The sequence below is a fragment of the Calonectris borealis genome, chromosome 4 (genome assembly GCF_964195595.1).
Source record: "Calonectris borealis chromosome 4, bCalBor7.hap1.2, whole genome shotgun sequence".
NCBI classification, from domain to species: domain Eukaryota; kingdom Metazoa; phylum Chordata; class Aves; order Procellariiformes; family Procellariidae; genus Calonectris; species Calonectris borealis.
This window is the reverse complement of record NC_134315.1, coordinates 85,279,817-85,295,098: the sequence shown is the minus strand read 5'-3', so window position 1 is coordinate 85,295,098 and position 15,282 is coordinate 85,279,817. Positions and strand designations below refer to the sequence as shown.

The following is a 15,282-nucleotide window of genomic DNA, read 5'->3' as shown; positions in this document are numbered from 1 at the left end:
AAGAGAGGCCTAGAGGAAAGGGCGAGACGAGAGATACCCAGAATCGCAGCCTATAATAAAGTCAAAAAGTAAACAACAACGAGCTACGCAGTCAGGCACAGACAGACTTACATCTCTGAGGTATGTAGGCTAAAAGATGGCAAATGCTAGAAATCAAGACAGGTAAATGGAGAACACTGAATCGTGAGCAAAGAATAAGAAGAATTAATATCTGCTAGAGTGAATAAAGGCAGCAAGACACCGACAAGGAAGAGGTTTGGGAAGCATGGAGAAAACTTCCCCAAGCACGACACAAACAGCACCTCTGCAGCGACGTCAACAAACAAGCGAAGTGCTATAACGAGCTGTTAGTCTAAACCAAAAGACAAGGGGAGTTACGGTTACGCACGGCACACCTCCCTTACTGCTCTCCAGCAATATTAACCGTACTACGAGGCATGGCTAACAGACGTACCTGAGAACAGGAAGGCAGCAGAACTATTACAAGTGTGGTTTATTAGAACTATAGGGCACAACTGTCTTCCTCATCACCCGAAAGCACGGGCGTTTACTTTTTGTACCGTACAGTGTCTTTCACTTTTAATTGTATTTTTTCCTGGCTCTGGCATCACCAACTGCTACTCCATTTGACAGCTTTGCCTAACAATAGGCTGTACACAAATGTGCTAATTTCACGGAGTTTTAAGAAAAAAAATAATCAAATCCCCACTTACTATAAATGTGGTTCTCAGCTCAAACAGACCTGAATCCAGCATCCTTTCCCCCACGGCCATGGCAAACACACTTGGACGTTTCGGCAGTAACCAACCAGTCATATATTTCAGCAATCCTCCTCTCGGAAATTGCAGGAGACACATTGTTCTCCCGAGGGGAATGTAAGGCTCTTAAAGATCCTATATCCTAATTAAGTGGATTGCTAGTATAACGCCCGAGAGGGGACAAGGCACTCTTGTCGCTTCTTGCCAGTTTAAGCAACACACTTCATGACAAAGAGTATTTTTCATTACAAACGTCGAGATCGGGGAAGCTGTCTCCGTCATTAGAAACTCTATTTTAAACCCCTTCGCATGCAGGATGAGGGTCGCTGGCACCGGGAAGCAAGCTGGGCTCCTTAAAACAACATGGATCGCTCAGTGAACGTTATTGCCAATGTTATTGCCGTCCAGATATAAATATGTACATGGACTATCATTTTCTCGTAACAAATGGTAAAAGCTATCCTGGTGACAGTGAGGCAGTGATGGAGAAAGGAGGACTTTATCACCTACGTATGACTATGTTTCCCAAGCAACCTTCTCACCAATCCGGAGCCCTGTGTGATCATTAGTTCCTGCACATGGCAGCAATGAAATTGTCCCTTAAAGTAAATCATTCAAGGATTTTTATAATCCGAAATAAAATTTTCTAATATTTTTTTCCTAAGTTTTCCAGGTTTAAGGTTTTAATCTTTTATTATTTATTGTACAGCAGTTGCGAAGGGCATGATGAGAAGCCCTGCGTAAATAGTTGTCGTCGGAGGATCAGTGCGTGACAATACTGTGTTTAAGAAACTAATGATTTCTTTTCTTTTTCTTATTACTGCCATGTTCTGCCTGAGGATGTTCAAATACAACAACAACAACAAAAAAGAGTAAAACAAAACAAACCAAAGCTGCACTGTGGCTTCTGTGTGTTTTCCTACCTTGTGGCTGAAGCTGCTGATAAATATTCTTTAGAAATGGTACTGAAGGAGGAGAACGGCATATATATTTTCTTTTCTTCCTTCACACTCAGAGCATCAAATTCGGAAGACGACAATTTTCTACAGTTTGAGATGCAGAGCATTCCTCTATTTTGTGCTCTCTAGGATTCATGGCTCTTTTGAAGTACTGGAAACACAATTTAACCTTTGCTATCTTTACCTCTGGTAATTTTTTTTATCCCACCAGAGCCTGAACTACATGCTAATCACAGTAAAATACTGGACATTCTCTTAACTGTGGGCTTAAAAATAATCCCCTTTTCAGTAGAAAAAGACATAAAATATATCATTAGACCAATAGCACTACCAGGCACAATCCATCCTAGAGTATAAAAAAAATTTATGCTACGCATCACTTCTTTCTACCTAAATTCTCTGACACCCGGAACTCAGAGATGGAATATTTTGGTGTGAGTCCATCGCTGAATTGACAGTCACATAGCTCCAGTGCTTACTTTCAGGGCTTCATCCTGCTCAAATCAACAACAAGGCCTGGGTAGGAGTAAGGTCAAAGCTCCATACGGAGGTCTTCTCCTAAGCTACTGAAGCACCTGACTGTTGTATTAAGGCTATGATCAAAACGTACCGAATCAGGCCCTTGATGTCTATGGATCACGTTTTATTCTTCACCTACCCCTACTTGTCCAATGTTTCACATGAGATGCATAAAATCAGTAAGGTATGTGTGGGGATGGATTTCAGCAGAGCCTCCGCAAACCCTTCACTCAGCGTGCGGGACCAGCATCTACCCAGGCAGCCACAGAGCAGAACCCGCCGGGCGAGCGCACGCCGCAGCAGCACCGCATCGCCCGGGGGTCACCAGGCACCGCCCTCTTTCTGACCGCAAACTCGTTTCTCATATTCCACAGCCATCGCTTATGGTCGGTAGGATGAGAAATGCTGGTGTGGAAAGGAAGTGGGAGCAGACTGCCTGCTTTTCGCAAAGAAAACTTAAGGAAGGGAAGCCATGGAAACTACACAGCCATCGACAGGGTAAGCGCTTAGAGATACGGGAGGTTGTGGAGAACAAATCCCAGCCCCACAGATGTTGCTTACTCACCCAACACCGTGGAGGACAGAGGCTCTCCTTATTAGATCTGTCACTCAACGCCATATAGGACGGAGGCTCCCCTTACTAGACCTACTTGTACTTGATTTTAAAAAGCAACTATAATACAATCACGTAAAAAAAATTACATGAGTAACCTGCTTCATAGGAGCAGCTCACAAGACTAAGTACTTGCAGGATCCAGCCCACAGTGGCTTTTAAATCCTTTTGAACAAACCCCCGTCCTCAAACGAAGGCAGCTGAGGCTCCTCCTCACGCTTCTCTGTTCTACGTCCTTCACATCTTTTTTATCTGCTTGACTGTATGTCCTACATCAGGACCAAATCCATACAGTAGTAAGGACATATAATTCATCCCAAATGATCAAGGATAATTATATGCTTAAAGAGCAATATGCAGAGGTTCTCCTACAGATAATTAAGGAGAAAACTCACAGTTCACCCATGTGGGAAGTTAGCCAGGAAGTGCAGACATACTTTGGGAATTCATCCATTATTTATAATCTGCAGTGTCTTGTCAAAAACCCTAAATGAAAAGTTAAAGCTTTAACACATTCTCTAGCATACTGCTGGGCCATCACCTCCCATTAGTTTTTAAGTAACACTCCCATTGGGCCAGATTCATCAGAAGGTTTCCTGGAACCTGCTTAAACTCGCTGGACCTCAGGGCAGTCTCGGCTCAAGGAAGCTCAAAATCGGCCACCGGCACTGCCCCCACCCTGGGATTCTGCCAGACACGTGCGAAGGCGGCTCCGCGTCCCGGCGTGAGCCAGGAGGTCAGCCCCGAGCCAGCACACCTCTGACATCCCAGCGGGGCTTTCCCCACCGGCTATGAGGTGGGCTTACACCAGTCCTCCAGGTCGCACCCGTGCAAGGAGTTTACCCCTGCTGGGCGTGGACGATGTCCGAGGTGGGAGCAGTCGATGGCAAGACAGCTGCTTAGGGGCCAGAACTGACTTGCAGTCTTACGCACCCGTCTGAATGGGCGACTCTCCAACCCATATGCTGCAGGTGACAAAATAATGCCGTGTATTGTTGGTACCGTAACGCTACCATTTGCTTCCTCTTGGAAACAACCTCCCATTCGATTTTCCCTTTGCACTAAAAACGTGAAGTAACAGCAGGGTACCATTTCCACTGTACAAGGATCCTACAGTATTTCAATTAAAATAGCTCATCTCTAGACCCATTTTTTTTCCTGGACACCCCTACACTTCCATTCACAGCTGAGGCACAAAACCCAATTAGTTATTAATTGAGGCACGTTAAAATTCATTAACTCTGCTTGTGAAGCTTAAGCTATAATTAACTGTCTTGCCAGGCTTTTGTTCTTTAATCTCCAGGTAGAAGGTCCCATTGTCAATAAGAAAGATAACGCATAATCCTACCATCTCTCTTGTGGGTAGAGCGCTTAGTCCTGGTGGCGGCAATGTGACTTTAACCCCAGCGGGGACTTCGCACGTTAATGCTGTCCTGTCAGCTATTGACTATCCTGGGCCATGTGTGAATTGGAGCATATTTTGAAAGAATGGGAGCATACAAAAACCTGATGAACATGTTTTGAAAAAGGTCATTTTCAACAAGCTCTATGTCCTGCCACAGGACATGTATAGCAGTCTCATTACTACACGCAGATCTTGCCTTCCAGCTTCGCCTCTGCAAGCATTTTCATTTTAAAGAGCTACTAAAAAAGAAGCTCAAGGCAAATTCTTGTTTCACATATGGAACAGCATGAAGCCAACCTTTATTTTAAGGCAAAATGAACGCAGAAATCAACTTACATGTCAAGTTCCAAGGCTTAACGTGGCAGCGCTCGCTCTGACATTTACATACATTTTTGCTACATCTCTACTCGCTATGTGGATGCCCAGGCTTGTGAAGAAAGCAGCTGCAATCTAACCTACATAAAAACTGGCTCTTCCCAAATGGAGCTGCTTTTGGGGTGGAATTTCAAGAACGGTTCAGTGGAAGCGACTTCCCACTTCTAATATGAACCGCCTTCGGCGGAACAGAAATATTTTGGCTTTAAACCTAGAGATGGTGGATTCTGTATCAATCAGTAACACCAATAAGAAAAGACCATGAGGAAATGGAGGAACCGAAAAGGAAAAGGGGATGTCTTGTGCTCGATGTTTTGTTGAGGCGCTGACCTACGAGTCATGGTATCGAGGTGCTATGAATAAGTAAATAATAAAGTAACGGCAAAGGGGAAAGCAGAAGAGAGAGAAAACAAGCTGCTTTTTGGGGTGGGTATTTTTTCCAACCTCAGCCACCAGTCATTTATTCCATGCGCTCTTTTTGCAGTACTAACTGAGATGCTCTGTGCTTCGGCAGGACAGTTCACACCAGGCGTAACAAGCAGGTAGAGGCAGTGCCTGTACTCAGGGAGAGGTGGGAGGCTCTGCCGCGAGTTTCGGGCCTGTAGCGATTCTCCAGGTCTGTGAGGGCAGCTGTAAATTTATTTTCTAAACGTTTCAAGGTGCAGTTCAGAAAGGCCGTGACTTGCACAGCATCAATGCACTCCCCCTCCCCGGCAACGTCTGCAGTACCTGCTGCGGCAAACTGGGGCGGGGGGAAGACGTGGCGGCAAGGCTGCCCTGAATTTATCAAGTGCTGCACTCCTGTCCCAAGTGCCGCCTGCTCCAGAGCCCCGTGGCTTCCCTGGGGTGAGGAAGGGGACAGCCGTAAGGTCCCCATCCTTCCTCGGAGACTCGTGCTGCCCACTGATGCCGACAGCTGATCTGCCTCACCACGAAGAGAGGTTCCCACGGAGCCAGGGACGGCCAGGGGACGGGGCAGGTCAGAACAGGAGGCGACGGAGCCAGGACTCTGTTTCCACTCCTTCCCCCGCCCCCCCTCATTTCTGCAATGTGCCAGCCTACACATTGGAGCTGGCACGGAGGGAAGGCAGTCGGTGCCAGAAAACAAGTCTGGTGCAGATTATTTCCCTGCTGGAGCAATGAGGAAGCCATAGAGACTCTGGGAGTCGCAATATGGTTGCTAACCCCATTCCTGCTGCAACACAATCACGCGCTGCTGCTGACGGGGGCTGGACTGTCTGTAGGCCCTCATCAGCCCACGGCGCCGAGAGCGGCAAGAGCAGCACCGCTGCAGCGGTACAACTGATTTTGTCAGGCTCTAGCAAAGCTTTTAGGGTGGTGTGAAGATCTGAACGTGCTGCATGAGCCCATCCAGCGGCAAGTGCATTCCAGGTACCCATCTGGAGACTTCTGGGGGAAGAACCCTTTTCTGCTTCCACAGCCAGCAGCAGCAGCAAAGGAAAACGAAACTGGAAATCAGAGAACAGTCGGTGTTTGCAGTACCCTGTGCGTGTGCTATGATTTGGCATACTATTCCGCTTCACAGAACACGTGGACACTGTGTGTCTATCCACACAGACGGGCCTTTAAACAGGTGATCTGCACCTCTACCTTCGTACGGCATCAACCACTGCAAATCTGCATTTGAGGTCTTGCATCTCTAAGTGCGTTAGTCCACGGAGCCAGCTCCGTCAGACATACGGGCTTATCGGCACGCTCCTCCTTTCCTCTCCCTCTGCAGGGCTGACTCGTCTGTGGCGTGGATCTGTGGATCCACGGGAAGACATTTTGCCCAGAGGTTGACTCCGGAGGGCAAAAGCTCCAGCAACAGCCTCAGAGCCCGTGGAAGCGCTGTCTGAAAGCACCGTTTGGGCCGAGACTTATCTGTCAGGCAGGCAGAGCCAGCGTGGTGTGCTGCTTACTCATCTTGCCAACCGACTTAGCAGCAGCACTGATGAATTCATTCCTCTGCGTTGAGGAGACAGGGAAGCAAACAGGGCTTTTGTGAAAGCCCAGGAAAAAAATTGCAGTGACCTTGCACAATTTTTCACATGCCTCCATATCAATCACGCACGTCCTGTCCTCATAAGCTGGAAAAGTAGCTCTAATACCAATATTGATGATGCTGTCAAGCCTTCACAATAGGTGCCTGACAGCACCATGTAAGCCAGAGATACGGATAGTTCAGGCAATCAATAGCTTGGGAAACGTCTCATGTGGAAACCGCCACTCAGTACGAGCACAGAAGAGACTGCGAAAAGCTTCCTCCTTCCCTGTCTAATCTTGTAAGGATTAATGCTTAAGGGAGTCACCTGCCTCACACTCTGCTATAAAGACGCTTATTTTCACAAGAGAAGACCAAAACAATTAAACCCTGTTTCTGCCAAGGAGCACCTGGGGTCGAGAATTCGCAGCGCTCTGTTGTGCGAAGCAGCCGAACAGAGAGCAGAGGACGGTAACAATCGTGTTACGCTTCCACCTTCCAGTATGGGAACACTGTGGTGAATTTGCTTGCCGTGGCTGGGTTTTCCTCGTATGGGTCTGTAACCTGACAGATCATCTCATCAAGAAGCCTGTCTCTGCTCTAAATCCAGGTGGCTTCATTACTCTATCAAAATATTAATAGCCATGTTATAAGATCAACATTTGTTTTGCCAAAAGCAATGAATAATGCAAACAGCACCGCCTAAAATCATTATTATTTTATTTAGATCAGAGGCTGAGAGCCACCCTCTGATCCTGTGCCAAAACTGAGAGAAAATGAAGTGCATTTAGAGCTGGTGAAAGGTAATGGATACAAAGGCACAGAGGACAAACCGCTTCATTTATCAACAAAACACAGGAAGTCAACAGCAGCACCACATTCCCCAAACGACACCTGCCAAATACACCATTTTTATCTTTCATGTCACCTTTGGAGCCTGTGTACCGCAGAAGCTGAAGAATGCTTCTTTCTAGAAGAAAGAAGTTTTCTGGTTTGCTTCTTTCTGAAAGCAGTGACCCAAAAACTCTATCATTAGTAACAATAATTAAAAGGTGCCATAAGAGGGAGTGTATGGATGATTGCCACTAAAAGGAACATTCTCATTAATTTATTACAGATTTTTAACTTGGCTTCATTAGGACATGTCTGTTGAAGGCCATTTAGGACTCTGGGGATATTCCTGTGCTTCAGGCTCCCTCCGTGCCGTCGGGAAGAAGGAAGGCAAGAAAGATCTGTTGGCTAGCATACAGTTTTGCCCGTGTAGCCAGGGAAGTTATCATTTTGTCAGCCTTCCAGCCAAGAAAAAGCACCCTCTTGAAATCAGGGTCCCGACCGACTGTGCAGCCATTCCAGCGAAGTCCTTCTCACACTTCCAGTCTCACAAACACACCAGCACGGCCCCGAAGAGGAGCAACACGTCAGGGCATCTCAATAGCGACCTTCTTCCCGCGGCAGTTGGGCACCTCACTCCTTTAAACGTTTTTGGAGAAACAGGCTTCGCTGGATGTTTTTCATGAAAACACCCAGAGTTGGCTCTTAAACGTAGCTTTTTCACTGGGACACAGAGGAGAGACAGCAGCCCTACGAATAAACGATAACTAATGATGAGCACTTGGGAGAAGTTCCCTTGTTAGACAATACCCATAAAGCAGAGTTAACTAATAATTAACAAACCTAGCAGATACTAAGTATGCAGCCCTCTCTAATGGAGCAGAAGACAGGGAAATATTAAAGAAGTACTAACAGCTGGCTTGTTACTACTCTGAGAGCCAATTTCTTGCCTAAGACACAAATGGGAAGGCAGAATTGTAATTAAAGTCTACGTTAAGATAAACAGAAGAAACCCGTCATGAATCATATCTTTTATTATACATGTATTTTGCAACTATTGGTCTACCCAATTCCCCTGGTTGCCCCCTGCCCTTGCCCAGGACAGATCCAACAGCACACTGAGAAAAGAAACACCCCGGGCATGCTGCTCAGCTCCTGTAACGGTGTTTCAGCCGAATCTCGTATTAAGTTAAGAGGAAAAGGCCCTCAGAAGGCAGCTGTGCACAGGGAAGCTTTTCAACAGCTGGGGGCTCTGGAGTCACCACGCCAAGCAGACCAGGTAACACTCGCGTTCCTCCACCATCTTCACAGAGACCATTAGCTGAGACCATCAACCGCTTGATTCTTCACAGCTACGGCGTAGCTGGAGTGACTTCCAGCCTCCTGCAGTCACCGGAGGAATGGGCTTTAGGAAACGACGTCTTCGTACTTTTTTATTATTTTAGGGTTTTAATCTGATGGACTCACGCCAGTTGCTGCATGAAATACACATTTCTTCAGCAGATACTCCTATACGCAGGGATTTTCTTGAAGGGAGGATTACAGTAATACTGCTAACCCAACTCTAAATTCCGTTAGATGCCCAGTAGGAGGACAAAGACTTCTCAGCCCCACGCACAACGTGGTCAACTAACACATATTTGCGCGTCCATTGTGGCATAACTTTTCTTTGCACGCCTTTCTAAGTATTTTATAATCCTACTACTATCGCGTTAGACAAAATGCTTCCATAAAAGCACAGTTTTCAACTAAGTTGTTCTTACTTACAGTGAATTACTTTCTGGAATGCTTTGAGGCATGTGCCTCGAAGGAAGCAGCCTGTGATTTTCTTTTATTTCACAAAACACATAATCTGTGAATTGCCTCTGCTTTCATTTTTACGAGCAGCAGGCTTTGTTCCTATGTACACTTTTCTTCTAATTGCAGTCAGAAAGAAAAGGCTCAGGTCTTTCATCAGATACCATCCGGAGTGAGTTATCAGGGTTAAATCCACCCTGGATGGTAAAAGCAAATTAATCTAGGCTGATAAAGCGTGAGTCTTCAGTTGCCAGGAATCCGCTAAAGCCCCAATCTGCAGAGATTTATTCCTGCACTTCATTTCAAGAACACAGCCAGCCTGCCTCCCTCCAACCCAGCACAACTTCACTACATGCGTGTATATACTTATTTTCTCAACTGAAACGTAAATAAAGAATTTGCTACCTGCTGCTAACACTTACCATGCACCCCAGAAGTTTATGCAGTAAGGAATCTTTAATTAAAGTAACATCTAATCCATGCATTCGTGTTTCACCAAAGTAAAAGTGAAAGCGCTACCGATCTTTCAAGTGAGTGCAAATCACCAATGTTTTCAAGAGCAAAGCACACAGAGCGAAGAATCACATGTTCTAGATTATTGCATGTCTAGAATATTCTGCTTCACCCAGAAACTATTTTTATTGCATGATTCTTTTCATACCCAAGTATTTTTTCATTATCAGACCAAAAATGTTGGGTTAGTCAGAAAGGTAGGACAAAACTTTGAGGAACGACAGATGATTTCCTCAGCCATGGTTTAACTGAGTGTCCTGTGCACTCACTAGCAGCCGCACGTGGCAAGTCCTTGCTACGTTACTGAAGTGTTTATGGAAGCGCGTTCAGATGAGCTCATTTAAAGCTCTGGGGTGCAATATCTACCTACTCGCAGACCTGATGCTAGCAAAGAACATGGGACCCAGGACATCCGATTTGAAGCACAGGCTAAATATAGTTGTGGAAGTAAGCGCGGTCCCGATATTGTTAGTTTCCGCAGAGAGCAAAGAAAGAAATATCACATCCCTCCTGAAATGCTCATCTCTCCCTTGCTAAAGAAAAGACTTGAAGCAAGAGAAAAAGTTTCGAGAAGCGCCCTATACGCAAACACCGGGATGACAGACATCCTAAGATACGTACATCGGATTGAAGAGCGCTCCTGCTCCCTAAGAAAATATAAGCCTAGTATTTCTGCCTTAGGCAAGGGAAGGTTATCAGCGTCCGGATGAGGATTCCTCAACTCATTCGTGCCTTAAAAGGCTAACCCCCTAATTGACGGCACAACAGTTTTTCCTTCCACCACCACCACCTCTTTGGCACGCCGAACCTCCTTACTGACGTGAGCCCAGCTGCAGGTTGGGTGCGACAGCGGGGATTCGCCAAGGAGCGAGGCAACCCACCGCAGTCCGGCCCTGCCCGAGGCAGCTGCCAGCTGAGGGAGGAAGCCAACGCTGCCGGCCCGGGCTTGCGGCAAACAGCTCTGGCAATTGGACACCTGTAGCTCCAGGACCAGAGAAGGTAATTCATGTTTTATGACTAGGATCTAAAGCAAATTTTATTGGAAGCTTTTATGTTTGTAGCTTTGAGTAGTTTTTATAGAGAGGAGTTCTGAAAACTGCCATAAAATTTTGCCTTGGGGGTTATGATTACATTTGTATCCTTCCCAAACTTATATAAATAAAGACGACAGTTTTTACTGTAGAAGCTTAAAAGGTTAGACTGGTATTTGGTCTGTGATGAACCTTTTATGGATATGATGTTGTAAGAATTGATTCTTAAATATCAGTAAAAAAAATACACCTTTACATTTCTTGATAAAGCAATGGTGATTAGAAAAAGAGCTGTCGAAGGGGTGGTGGCATTGCTCATGGCTTCCCTCCTGCTAAAATAATGCCTTATTACATTTTTGTTCACTGGAAACTATTAACTAATTTCCATTCTATCAGAGGAGAAACATTCTTTCTAAGGACAATGCTTTGTGGTGCCCTAAATAATCGACGCGAGATTCACCTCACACATAATTTTGGTAGTGAGTTGATACAACCCCCCTTCGTGAGGGACTGGCACCTCATACAATTATACCTTTATAATTATGCTTTATGCTTCTGTAGAGAGGAAATGAGAAACGATACCTGGTTTTCATGTAGCACATACCATGCTAAAAACATGGAAGGACTCCATGCCTTTGGCCCCATTACGGTTTTTTAAGAGATCGGTTTACCAAAACCCTCTAAACACCGCCCGTGTCCTCCCAGCCCACCTCCCGGGCCACCCTCCAGCCCAGACCCCTCGCAGCTCCGGGGAGGGCCAGCCCAATCTCCTTTATCGCCCGACCTCCCATTTCATGCTCGAGTATTTCGAACCAGGCTTTCCGCTCAAGAACTGTGGGCCACAAGCTACGCCTTCCCCAAGGCTCTGTACCTGTCCCTTCCCAGCTCCGGCCTCGTTGCTTGCGGAGCACCCACCTCCCAGCAGCAGCAGAGCCAAGGTACAGGCAGGCACCCTGCAGTACCGTGCACCGACACCCAGTGCTGCTCCCAGAGCTCCCAGCAAGGCACCAGAGCTGGAGAGTCAACGCCTTCCCAGGCGCTCTGAGAGGGGCAGCATTTTTGTGCACTGTGCGAAGCCTGCGCCTCTTGGCTCCTCACCTGCTGGGCTGCTTCTCCTTCAGAGAAAATCCCATTTACAGGCACAGCTCTCGCCTCGTTAGCAGAGGGGGAGCAGCAGAGCCCAGGAACCAGGCTCATGTGGAGCCTATCCTGCCCGTAGCACCCGCCCTGCTTTTCCTTTGGAGAACAAAGATACAGCAGCATGCTGACAGGCTGCATCTCCTGCGGAGCGTGGCTGCTGGCGTCGCAGCCTGGCCGGCGCGCCCAGGGGACAGGCATGCCCCGCCAACAGAAGTGACTTTCCTGCGCTCTGCACAGCACAGCTCTGAAGTCTCAGTAGCAAGCGTTGCGGTTGCTCGGGTGCCCGTAGCCCTGGTTTCTTACCGATGCTTTTTAACAGCCTGTCATCAGGTTGCATGTCTGCCCTATGCCTGCCCTTTGCCCAGTGTTGCGTTTAGTTTAAGCCCTCACCTATACAATAACCCTGCGTGACTCAGGTGACCATTTAAGAATTAGCACCTCTGAAACAGCAACAAGTCTTTCCAAAGAGACATTTTAAAAGATTTCTTTTTCTAGACACCGTACGCACACAAAATTTTCAGAAACTGTAACAGCGGATCAGGGTGCGGGCTCCAAGTTTCTCCCGTACCACAAGGACGCTCCGCTCCTCACAGGAGAGGGTAGTCTTTTTGAAAGGGAAGAAGTCAGGAGCTGCAGAGCTTGATGCCTCCCTGGTCCCTCTGAAGAGCCACCAGGCTCTGCGCTCCTGCTGGTTCCTGGCGTATATTGTCCCCCAATCCTCCTCCCTTTCTCTCGTCCCCCTCTCCCCACACATACAAGCACGCCCATAACCAATTCCTCTCCGAAGTTCAGCAGTTCCAGGAGCACTCTGTACTCCTGGGCACTGCATCTGTCTCAGGGGAGCAAGGCAAACTACAGTGGCGGGGCTCTTCACCAGGATTAATACACTTACGTTGCGAAAATGGAACAGATTGTTTGTAAAGTGAACACTTGAACGCTGGAAGTGAGGACTATTGAACGCGCTCTCTTTCCTCGAGCACAACCACTTTAGGATTTTCAATTCCAGTAAAACCCGGTGACAATTTTAGTTGTTGCAAATAGGATGACTAATTAGTGAGGAAAACTCCCTCAAAGCGTTCCGCGTAAGCGGTTCTCAGTCCGAGCGCAGTGTGTGGCACAGCAGGGCTCCGAGCGCTGCACTAGCACAGGCACACCCTACTCATCCGAGCACCGCGTGAGCGTGTTCCAGAGAAAGCATGCCGATTAAACCCTGCTCAAGGCCATTATGAAGTTATGTGGTCTTGACCACGCATCTGAATGAAGCCTTCTGCCCACAAATATGTTAACAAAAAACAAATTGGACACCTTCATTTAAAAATGAAACATATTAAGGCAAGTATTCACAATGAATTAGTGCTCTGCATAATTGGCAATAAACACAAAGTAGAATGAAAATTAGAGTATCCAAAAGGAAACAGAACATCAAAAGCCCATGGTGGGGCAGGAAAAAAAGCCGCTTTTTGTTTGTTTGTTTGTTTTGTTTTAAAAATCTCCCTCTCTCTTACCTTAGTTTCCTCAGTCGAATGCTGCTCACAACAGCATCGCATGCATGTTCCGGCCGTCGGAAAAACACGGATTTCACAGAACGCCATTTAGAATCACAATATTTGCATCTGTTTGCAGTACTTTATTCAGGGTTAATGTGTTTTTTAATAATTACCCTTTCAGCTGACACAAAGTTCCCTGGTAAGAAAGATTTGAGTATCTCTTACCTTACAGTCTTCATCTCCGATCTTGCCTCACGACTGTATACCTGAGCGGTCATTTCACAGCCGTGCTGGTCACTGGAAATGCAGCTGTAGGGCAGCTTCCAACGCAGAGAAGACAGCGGGTCCACGAGGCACTACGATAGCCCTGCAAAATAAATGTGCGAGGTTGAACCAAGCCTCAGTAAAATGCTCAAACATTTCATGATCAGAAATCTGCCTTTCTATGACAAACATAACGGTACTTTAGCCTTTTGTACGAATTAGAATAATAAATTTTGAGCCATTACGGGCAGCATAGAAGCTCTCTTTTCACAATTCCAGCAGCGTCCCTCCTTTTGCCACCACCTCTCCATCCCTTATGCCATGTCTTCTCAGAACGGAAGCCCTTGAAAAGCGAGCCCCTCCACCGCTGTGTATTTGCAGAGTGCCTGCTCTCAGTGGGCCTCCAGGCGCTACGCTAATACAACTAATAAATAACAGGACACGCTATGACCGGTGCCTGGCTTTCAAGTAATTAATTAACATTCACATTCTATAAAACACTTCAACATATGCCCAAGCCCCACTGATACCCAAGTTAAACATTTGCTGAAGCACTTGGTCAAATAATAAAGATTCCCCGAAAGCTTGATTTTAGTTGCATCCATAAGTGGGCTTCATAGAGAAAAATGGTGGACAGGTACCCTTTAAATGCTATCGCACAGCCACCTGAAAATCAGTTACTTGACAGCAATTCAAAATTAAGAGACTTCATAATAGCAAATTCATTATTTTTTTTTCCCCTATTTCCCTCCGCAGGAACCCAGGCCCTGCTAAAGCTGGGACACCCATATGTAGTTAAAATGCTGTTGCCTGGTGCAAGTAAGAAGCTACAGGCACCTGTTACGGCTTTCTCCTTACAGCGGTTTCTTTCCTCTCCTTCCGATGCCAGGATTTACCTCACCCAGAACATTCTTCTTGTTTTTAAACCTTATGTTTATCCAATCAGCAAACAGCCGTACTAGCATGGGCATTTAGGTTGACAATCACCACACACATAGCAAGTGATGCAATGCAAATGTTGGCATCTAAAAGCTCATGAGGAATAATATGACTGAAAATTATTCGCATCAAGTATTAGCTGGGGAGTTAGAGATATATTTTTGTTTAGAACTTCATCTGTCTTCAGTATTTCTGGGTGAAGAAAAAGAAATTTAAATCATCACGTAATTTATTGGTTATGAATTGTCTCTTTAGGTCTTGCTACAGCTATTAATACCTAATTGTTTTAATCTAAATGCTTAAAAACGTCACTGACAATGACAAAGTTTCATCCCAGGTCAAAATAACAAGAAAAAGAAACTTAGTCCTTGCAATTCACGTTTGTTTTGCGGTGGTGTTTTAATCAAGAGTTGGTTGGTATAACTTCGGTTATAAGAAATCCAGTTTTAATGAAGTGTTTGTGGGATCTTCCTGACGAAGAAGGATTTTGTTGGGATTGCCTTTGCAGTCCACTATTGTCTAACCATCTCTAAGGAGAGGCGGGCATTTGGAGAAGACAGGAAGAGAGCGAGCACTTAACTGAAAACCTCAGCCTCTGGATCTGAAAACATTCCTTTCAAAAGAAAGGATGAAATGAAGCATCACTCACGGAAAACCCAGTGGGCGT

General features: G+C 46.1%; 1 long non-coding RNA gene across 1 annotated transcript in view; it reads right to left on the bottom strand.

The window, feature by feature from the left end:
• Nucleotides 1-13,642: 13,642 nt before the first annotated feature.
• LOC142082334 (uncharacterized) overlaps nucleotides 13,643-15,282 on the bottom strand; it is a 221,068-nt gene continuing 219,428 nt past the window's right edge. The window contains exon 4 of the long non-coding RNA XR_012673672.1: nucleotides 13,643-13,779. This is a non-coding gene — a long non-coding RNA (uncharacterized LOC142082334). The remainder of the gene's footprint in view (nucleotides 13,780-15,282) is intronic.